This window comes from Schistocerca cancellata, chromosome 9, assembly GCF_023864275.1.
Source record: "Schistocerca cancellata isolate TAMUIC-IGC-003103 chromosome 9, iqSchCanc2.1, whole genome shotgun sequence".
In the NCBI taxonomy this organism is placed as follows: Eukaryota; Metazoa; Arthropoda; class Insecta; order Orthoptera; family Acrididae; genus Schistocerca; species Schistocerca cancellata.
Genome location: NC_064634.1, coordinates 233,901,464 through 233,909,546, shown reverse-complemented (window position 1 = coordinate 233,909,546; position 8,083 = coordinate 233,901,464).

Genomic DNA, 8,083 nt, shown 5'->3' with positions numbered 1-8,083 from the left:
TCTTCATTTTCCTGCTACGTGTCACTGTCTTGCGAAGCGTTCCCAGCTGACAGCCCCCACTTCTTTCGTCTTTTGGGCGTCTTCTGCTTGCGGGAAGGTGTGTCTGCGTCCCGTGGATCACGACGAACGGTAGGCACCACCCATCTCTCCGTGTAAGAGCTTGAATCGACCTTCAGGTGATGTCCTCCCTCCCACGGATGAACTGCAGACGGCGTTGTTGCTGTCGAAAATGTCGACGGTTCCGATGCAGGCTGTGGCTTGGTGGGCGCGGCAACCGGACTCGCAGTGGTGGGTAATCGTAACGGAATAGCAGCCGCTTGCATCACGTTCCTCGCTGCCTCAACGTATGTAATAATCAGCGTCTCCGGTTGCACTGTAGGGTCGTGTCTGCACGAGATATCTTGACGAGAGGTTATAAAATAATTAAATAAAAAAATAAAATAAGTATAACATTAATTATTGTATATGTATGATAGTGATTTGTTGTAATTAATATTTGCTTATCTGGAACGTGGACGTTTAATTATTTGGTATCAGACGCTTGACAATGGCTTTTTCGTAAATGCAATGTTATTCGTAGTTGACCGTGAAATGTGATTCAAATAATCGGACTTCGTATTTAAATCGTTTCCAAAGACTGCTGCGGTAGGTGCGGACTCAAAATCTCAATATTAGAATAATTTGCCAGCCATGTCAATACGTCGTACAGAGGTGACTGTCTACTAAACATAAAAGAAAGTTTACACAATTAGTTAAATCAGACATATTCAACGAATAAGCCTACAGTTAAATAATTCAACTTACTTTCATAAATATAGAATCTCCACAGGGTCGAGTGCCTAGTGAGATTGCAACTCGCAGTGTTCTTATGTAACATCAAATATGGCGGTGTGCCAGTTCATAAAATATACGTGCTTCCCGCACCAGCTATTCTACTCGACCTACATCTTCTTAATGAAACATAGGAGTGTCCTAATTGTATTTTGTTTTATCAGCGGCATAGCGCTGCAGTTCTGTGCCATAGGCTTTATTTATTTGTCAGAGATTAATTATTTAATTAAGATTCCGTGTTTCCGAGGAAACTCACGCATGACATGCACGTGTGCCTTTATATTGCCCCCTGAATTGCGAGGCGAAAGGACACAACTGCAGGCGAGCAAGTCACCTAAAGGTACAAGAAAATCTAAGTTTTCTACAAGTATTTACATGACATACATTATACAGTGTATTATATACAAAATTTGAATGACGCGCGTGCGCCGTAAAAGTTCTTATGTTGGCAAAATAGAGTGGGCGCATGCGCAGAAACGTCTATGTGACTACGGCACTGCCGTTATATCGTAAATTTAGATCACGCGGCGCAGTATTGCAGTTCATATTGTTCGGGTGCGCACGCGTTTTTTAGTCGTTGCACAAAGAAAGTATCCCACCAAGATTACATATGAAGAGTACATTCTATGAAAGGTAACTTAATTTTAATATTACAATATTTGTTATAATACAATACAACTTTAGATTGTTGAATATTCTTAGTTACATAGTATTGCATTGAAATGCTCCGAAGAAAAACGTCTTTTTGTTTCAGGTGCGTTGACCTATACACATTTCGTGTAGTTATTACAGTTTATATTCATCTGCTGCACAGTAATCTTTCACAGGTTAGTGTCGTCGAGGTAAAGTTTTTTGATCACAGTAACATCGCTGTATAACAACGTAATTGATTCATAAGCATGTCCATTTCCTATTTCCATTATAGTCGTCGTGATGCAGTTCGTTGTGACGACAAGCATTGTTTATTACAGATCGGACGGGACCCGTCGAGTAATTGGTCCATATGCAGTTCATTTTCAATATTCCGTGGAAGCTTGGTTGCAGAAGCTCGGACGGCACATAGCTGGCGTCGATCCTCGAATAGTCCAGGTAAGTGTGTCCGTCACATTTCGAGAACATTCCATTCCCTGAAATTCCAAACAAAATTCTTCCACTCGTCGTGTTGTTTTCTGGACAGGCACGTTGTGACCATTTAATCCACTTAACATCTTGAAGTTAGGTACTGTAGTAATGTCACTAGACAATGCACCAATTATGCACTTCACATTCCCAGTTTTTCTTTTAAAATATAGCTCACCTAAATGTTCGTAGTTACTTATCAAAGAAATCGTTCATCACGTTTACAAAGGTACGATGCATGATGAATATCATTAACAGTTTCTTTCACATACGTTTCTGCGTAGTTACAGACTTATTAATGTACGTTAATGTCCGTGAACAGTCCTTCACTATGCAGTTTTTTAAAAGTTTTTCACATTTTGGCACTCGTTAACGTTCAAATTTTCGCATAGTAACAGTTACTTTATACATCATTTTTTTAAAAAAACATAAGTAATCATACATATACACGTCACATATTTTCTTAGCATAAACATAATGCAGTAACACATAAACATGTTTACATCATCAGTACATAGCTATAAATTATTACTTTATGTCACATTTGATTACATGAATTGCAGATATTTACGTTCTCTTTAACGGTTTTGCTGGGATTTTATCGATTGTTTTTTGTGATGTCATCTGAAATTAAGATAGGTTAGACACAACATTCATTACATCAGTAGGCAAGACCAGGCGTTTTCACTACTCAATAAATATTCTAAATAATAAGAGGGAAAACTGTTAGATTCCTCGCGTTTTGTGCGCGTGTGTATAGTGTCTGTGCGGCGTTGGCTACTGGTAGATGCTTTTCTTGCTGAGAGATGTGCGTCTAATCTATTTCTCGAAGTAAAAGGTCCCTTCACAGATGACGTCTGTCGGTTCGTCAGGTCCTCTAAGATCTCGGTGTGCGTATAGCCCAATAATTTTGTTAGTTCTAGGATGTTGTAACAGATACACACCAGGATGCGGCATGTTAACAATAATATAAGGTCCTTCATATAGCAAACGCCACTTAGCATGGCGTCGTTTGAGTGCTACAGATTTATGATGAGGACGAAGTAGTACAAGCATTCCTGCCTTGAATTTTTGTTTTCTTTTTATTATGTTTGTGTGATGTTTGTTTCGTATCTGTAAATGATGTGTCAGTGTAGTCAATACTAAAATGAGTTAGCGAGATCTATTGTGGAAAAATATTTTGCATCTAGAAATTTCTGTAATTGCTCTTCTAAATTTTCGGGTTTTGTGTGAACCGGTAAAATTATTTCATTAATTACTCGTGCGTCTAACACTAGCCTAATGCTACCATTTGGTTTTTTGACAAGTAGAGGACTACAGTAAGGTCAGGTGGATGGTTCAATGACTTTCCAGTTCTAACATTTGTTTTAGTTCTTGCCACACAGCAGGTCGTTGAGATAACGGTACGTTATATGTCTTGTGGTAGAAGATCTTGTGAGGCTTAACTTCAATTTTGTAGACATAGGTGTTGATAACACCTAATCGTTTGGTAAAAATTTGTAAATATTTGTATAGCACTTCCTGTAGTTTCATACGTTCATGTACACTGAGAGCTGTAGCTTCATTTATCTTATGATCAATCAATGTTTTCAAGTGCATTAGCTCTGTGTCAGATGAGTGTGTGTGCGTGTCTTGAATGTCATTGTCAAGTACTAACTGAACCTTGTACCCTGTACAGTGTTTGTCATGCTTCAGAGTTCTCCTGTCCAAATCAATAATAATTACACTGCCTTTATCATTTAAAATACATTTACCTTTGGAGAAGTCTATAATGCAGTCCTTCTCGCTCATAATATCTAATCCTAAAATGCAATTTGTCACAAGGTTTTGTACAACCAGGAATGGCCATTGTACGGTTCCATTACCTATTTTAATGTTTACAAAAATTTGCTTCTTAACCGTACATGACTTATTACCTAGAGCAGTAGTTATTTTACAGTTTGGGGCGGGAAACTCAGGCACAGGCTCCAATTCACACATCTTTTTATAGAAATCAAAAGACAAAACGCTCACAGCTGCACCTGTATCTAAGATAATAGTAGTTGGAATCCCACCTACTACACCAGTAGTAGACGCTAAAACAATTTCATTTGTGTTTGAACGACATTGTGTACTGTCTTGCAAAAGTTCATCTGATATATTCTCATTGTGGTTGTATGTTATAAATAAAACAGGTAGTTTTTGTTTACAATTATTAGGCATATCAATATTTTGTTGTTCAATGGTGGTGTCAAATAACTGATTAACACTGAAGTCGCCCCCCCAAGAATTCTTCAGCCACGACCCGGCGCATAGAAGTGACTGTTTCTAGTTTGTTGGATTAGCATTTGCATTAGGTACTGACACAGAATGAGGTTGTGTATCAGGTGTCACTTCTATTATATTCACATTCGGATATTGCCTGTTGTGATCTCCAAACTTTTGCGGTTGTTGTTGCTGTTGCGCATTATGACTTACCTGTCGGTCGTAAGGTATGCTCCAATTTTGACCTGGGGGCTGCTGTGGTATAGCAGTGTTTCAATGAAAGTAGTGATCGCTACGAGTCCAGCCTTGATGCTGTCTTGGCTCGTAGTTAATATTATTTCTATTTATGTTTGTGTTTTGTTGCTATATTTGTATCCGTTGTTACCGTTGTTGTTGTTGTTATTACCGCGGTGTCTTTTGTATCGATTGCCGCATGAAGTGTTATTACTGTTGTAACTGTTGTTTGTATTGGAATACGCGTGTTGATTTTGATTTTAGTATTGAGACGGCATGTGAGTTTGCTGTTTTTGCTGTACCACGTATCCAACTGTCGGCGCGCCAGAATTGAGTTGGCAAGCCTGCATGTTTTGCATACCACTAGTAAAACATTGTGGCTGCTGTTTTGCCGCGCGAAGCGCTGATCTTCTAGTAACATGTCAACCGAATCTAAAGCTGTTAAAAAATAATCTGGATCGTCATCCGGAATATGTAGGAGTTTTTCTTTAGTGTTGAAAGGCAATTTGGCCTTAAACGCACGGAGTATATCACGTGTTGCGACTGGTTCGTCCAAAAAATGTCCCATTTCAAGTATTTTTCAAAATATCTGCATAAGTTACCATTTTTACTGTTAAAAGTTTCAGGTTCTAAAATTTGTCTTCTGAGTAGGACGGATTGCGACCAGAATTTGTTCAGAAAGGCACGCTCAAACTCACTGTACGTGGTAGATACGTCAGCTTGACTGTATGCCCAGACAGCTGCATCGCCTTGGATGTAACCGACAATATATGACATCTTTTTCCGGTAACTCCAAGTGCGTGGAAATGCGTTACTAAAAGATTTAAGAAAAATCACCGGATGAATGGTTCGTTTTTCTGGGATAAAAGTCTGAAATTGCCTGTGTTTTATTAAGCTTTCTTCTTCCTTTGCATTATGATATGGATTTGTTCCACTGTAATTACTGTAATGTTCAGATGGCGAGTAATTACGATAATATTGCTGTGGTTTACCATGATAATAGCTTGTGTTTGTGTTTGCACGACGTGGTACGTGTTGTTGTCGTGGTGTGTTTTGTTCTTGTGCGTTTGTTGTGTGCGGTACGTGTGCGTCATACTCGTATGTATATTCGTTTCTGAAATGTACATTTTGACTGATATTTTCGTTACATTCAGACTGTGGTTGATCGGTGAATTGTGTCATTGGTGCAGTGACAGACTGTACTGCGTCACTAATCAGCAGTTTGTTATTAGTGATGTATTCCGCTACGGAGTCGTGCACAATTGTTGGTAAATTTTCACGCATGCATCTATCAAAATGTTTGTCTTTGTTCTCTACCCAATCATGAAATTCCATATTTACTTTGAAAATGAGCTGTGGCATCAGATTGTAATCTGTCAGTCAGGTGTTGTTCAACATCGTCAAATTTATTCTGCACGTCAGTAATTCGTTTTTCAAGGTAGTCATATACTGTAGGATATGTTTGAATTTGTCCAGTAAGAGCTTCACATGTGACATAAAGGTTTTTTACTTGTGTCTGTAAAAGTGCTACGTCATGTTTAGTCTTTTCTTGTATCGTATTAAGCTTGGAAAATTTCGCACTGAGTTCAGTCATCTGTTTGGTCAGTGTGGCGTCTATAAGTTCCACACGTTTACATAAAGTGCCATTCCAGGTCTTGATTGCTATAATGTCAGATTTAATTTCGTCATTTTGTGTCTTTTAGGTTGCCATATTTTCTGCGTTTTGTTTCATTAGCATTTGTAACATGTTGGCAATGTTTATTGTTTGCAAGGTCACTGCCCCCGCCGCGTCATTAGACGTGATGTCCTGTATTAACATGGGCTCTGACTGAGACTTTGAAATTTTTGTGGTGGACGGCCTATTGTCAAAATTTCCGTTAACACTGGCGTCAGTATTTGATGAATCGTCACTACCGGTTGCTGTTGTAAAGTCATTTTCTAACATTTGTCTCTCGTCCGAGTCGGATTGCGTCTGAATAGTATGTCTTTGCTGTTCCATCTTTGCGTATTGTTTTCTAGGTATCACCATGCCACACGTAAGATATGCTTCGAGAAAATAAAGTTTGACACTGGTTTTAAAATAAAATGCAGTTGAACATGAATCGCTCATAACAACAATGGCTGTATCTTAATTTAAAAATGTGAACTGAATATGGGATTATTGTTAATGGCTGCTGGCCATGTTACAACGTAACGTACAGAAGTCGGCCATATTGTACACTCGTGTATTGGTATTGTTGCGGAAGTTATTGTTTAAGGAAAAGCACTGAGAATGACATTTATCACTGAAAACTGCTACGCGCGAAAGAAATACTACTGAATCTACTGAAGAGCTAATACACTGAATTATGCGTCTGGTCAAGCCTGCCAATGCAAAGATGCAGCGTCTTACGTTATTTTGCTGGAAGCTTCGTTGCGTCTTCCCTCAAAATTTTAGAATTGGAAAATATCTTAAGATTTTTGTTATTTCTCATATATTCAAGTCCAGGTCCAGAAAGTTGATTTTTCACATGAAACAAAGAGAACAATGTACCAAATGACAAACTGAACAACGTTCTGTCACGGTCGCCAGTATAAAATAAATAAATAAATAAAATAAATATAATATTAATTATTATATATATGTATGATAGTGATTGGGTGTAATTCATATTTGCTTATCTGGAACGTGGACGTTTAATTACTTGGTATCAGACGCTTGACAATGGCTTTTTCGTAAATGCAATGTTATTCGTAGTTGACCGTGAAACGTGATTCAAATAATCGGACTTCGTATTTAAATCGTTTCCAAAGACTGCTGCGGTATTGGTAACATGCTTTGTTCGTTGTGACAAAGTGCGCCGTTTCTAACTTGTAGATCATGCCAGCGATACCTTTACTTGGAATATTTTCATGTCGCGATTCACAAAAGCATCGTGAACACGTGAAATGAATGGGTGTATCATTAAAGAAGTAGAGGAGCATAACTCCCCAGTTAACACCACTGTTGTGCGTAATTTTCTTTGGATTTTAACACTGAAAACGTGATAGTGAAGTACATGTGAAGGAGATGCGCTGTTCCTCAACGTGATTGCCATGATTAAACTGAAAATCGAAAATAATAACCTCATTTCGTAATACTTCTTCAGTCTAATCTCAATATTAGAATAATTTGCCAGCCATGTCAATACGTCGTACAGAGGTGACTGTGTACTAAACAAAAAAAAAAAGTTTACACAGTTAGATAAATCAGATGTAATCAACGAATAAGCCTACAATTAAATAATTCAACTTACTTTCATAAATATAGAATCTCTACAGGGTCGAGTGCCTAGTGAGATTGCAACTCGCAGTGTTCGTATGTAACATCAAATATGGCGGTGTGCCAGTTCATAAAATATACGTGCCTCCCGCACCAGCTATTCTACTCGATGTACTTCTTCTTAGAGTACATAAGAGTGTCCTAATTGTATTTTGTTTTATCAGCGGCAAAGCGCTGCAGTTCTGTGCCATAGGCTTTATTTATTTATCAGAGATTAATTATTTAATTAAGATTCCGTGTTTCCGAGGAAACTCACGCATGGCATGCAAATGTGCCTTTATAAGGTCTCTGCAGGCATTCAGGGGGAATATGCCATTCCTGACCACACCCTGAAGAAGTCCGTGGTTGACGATC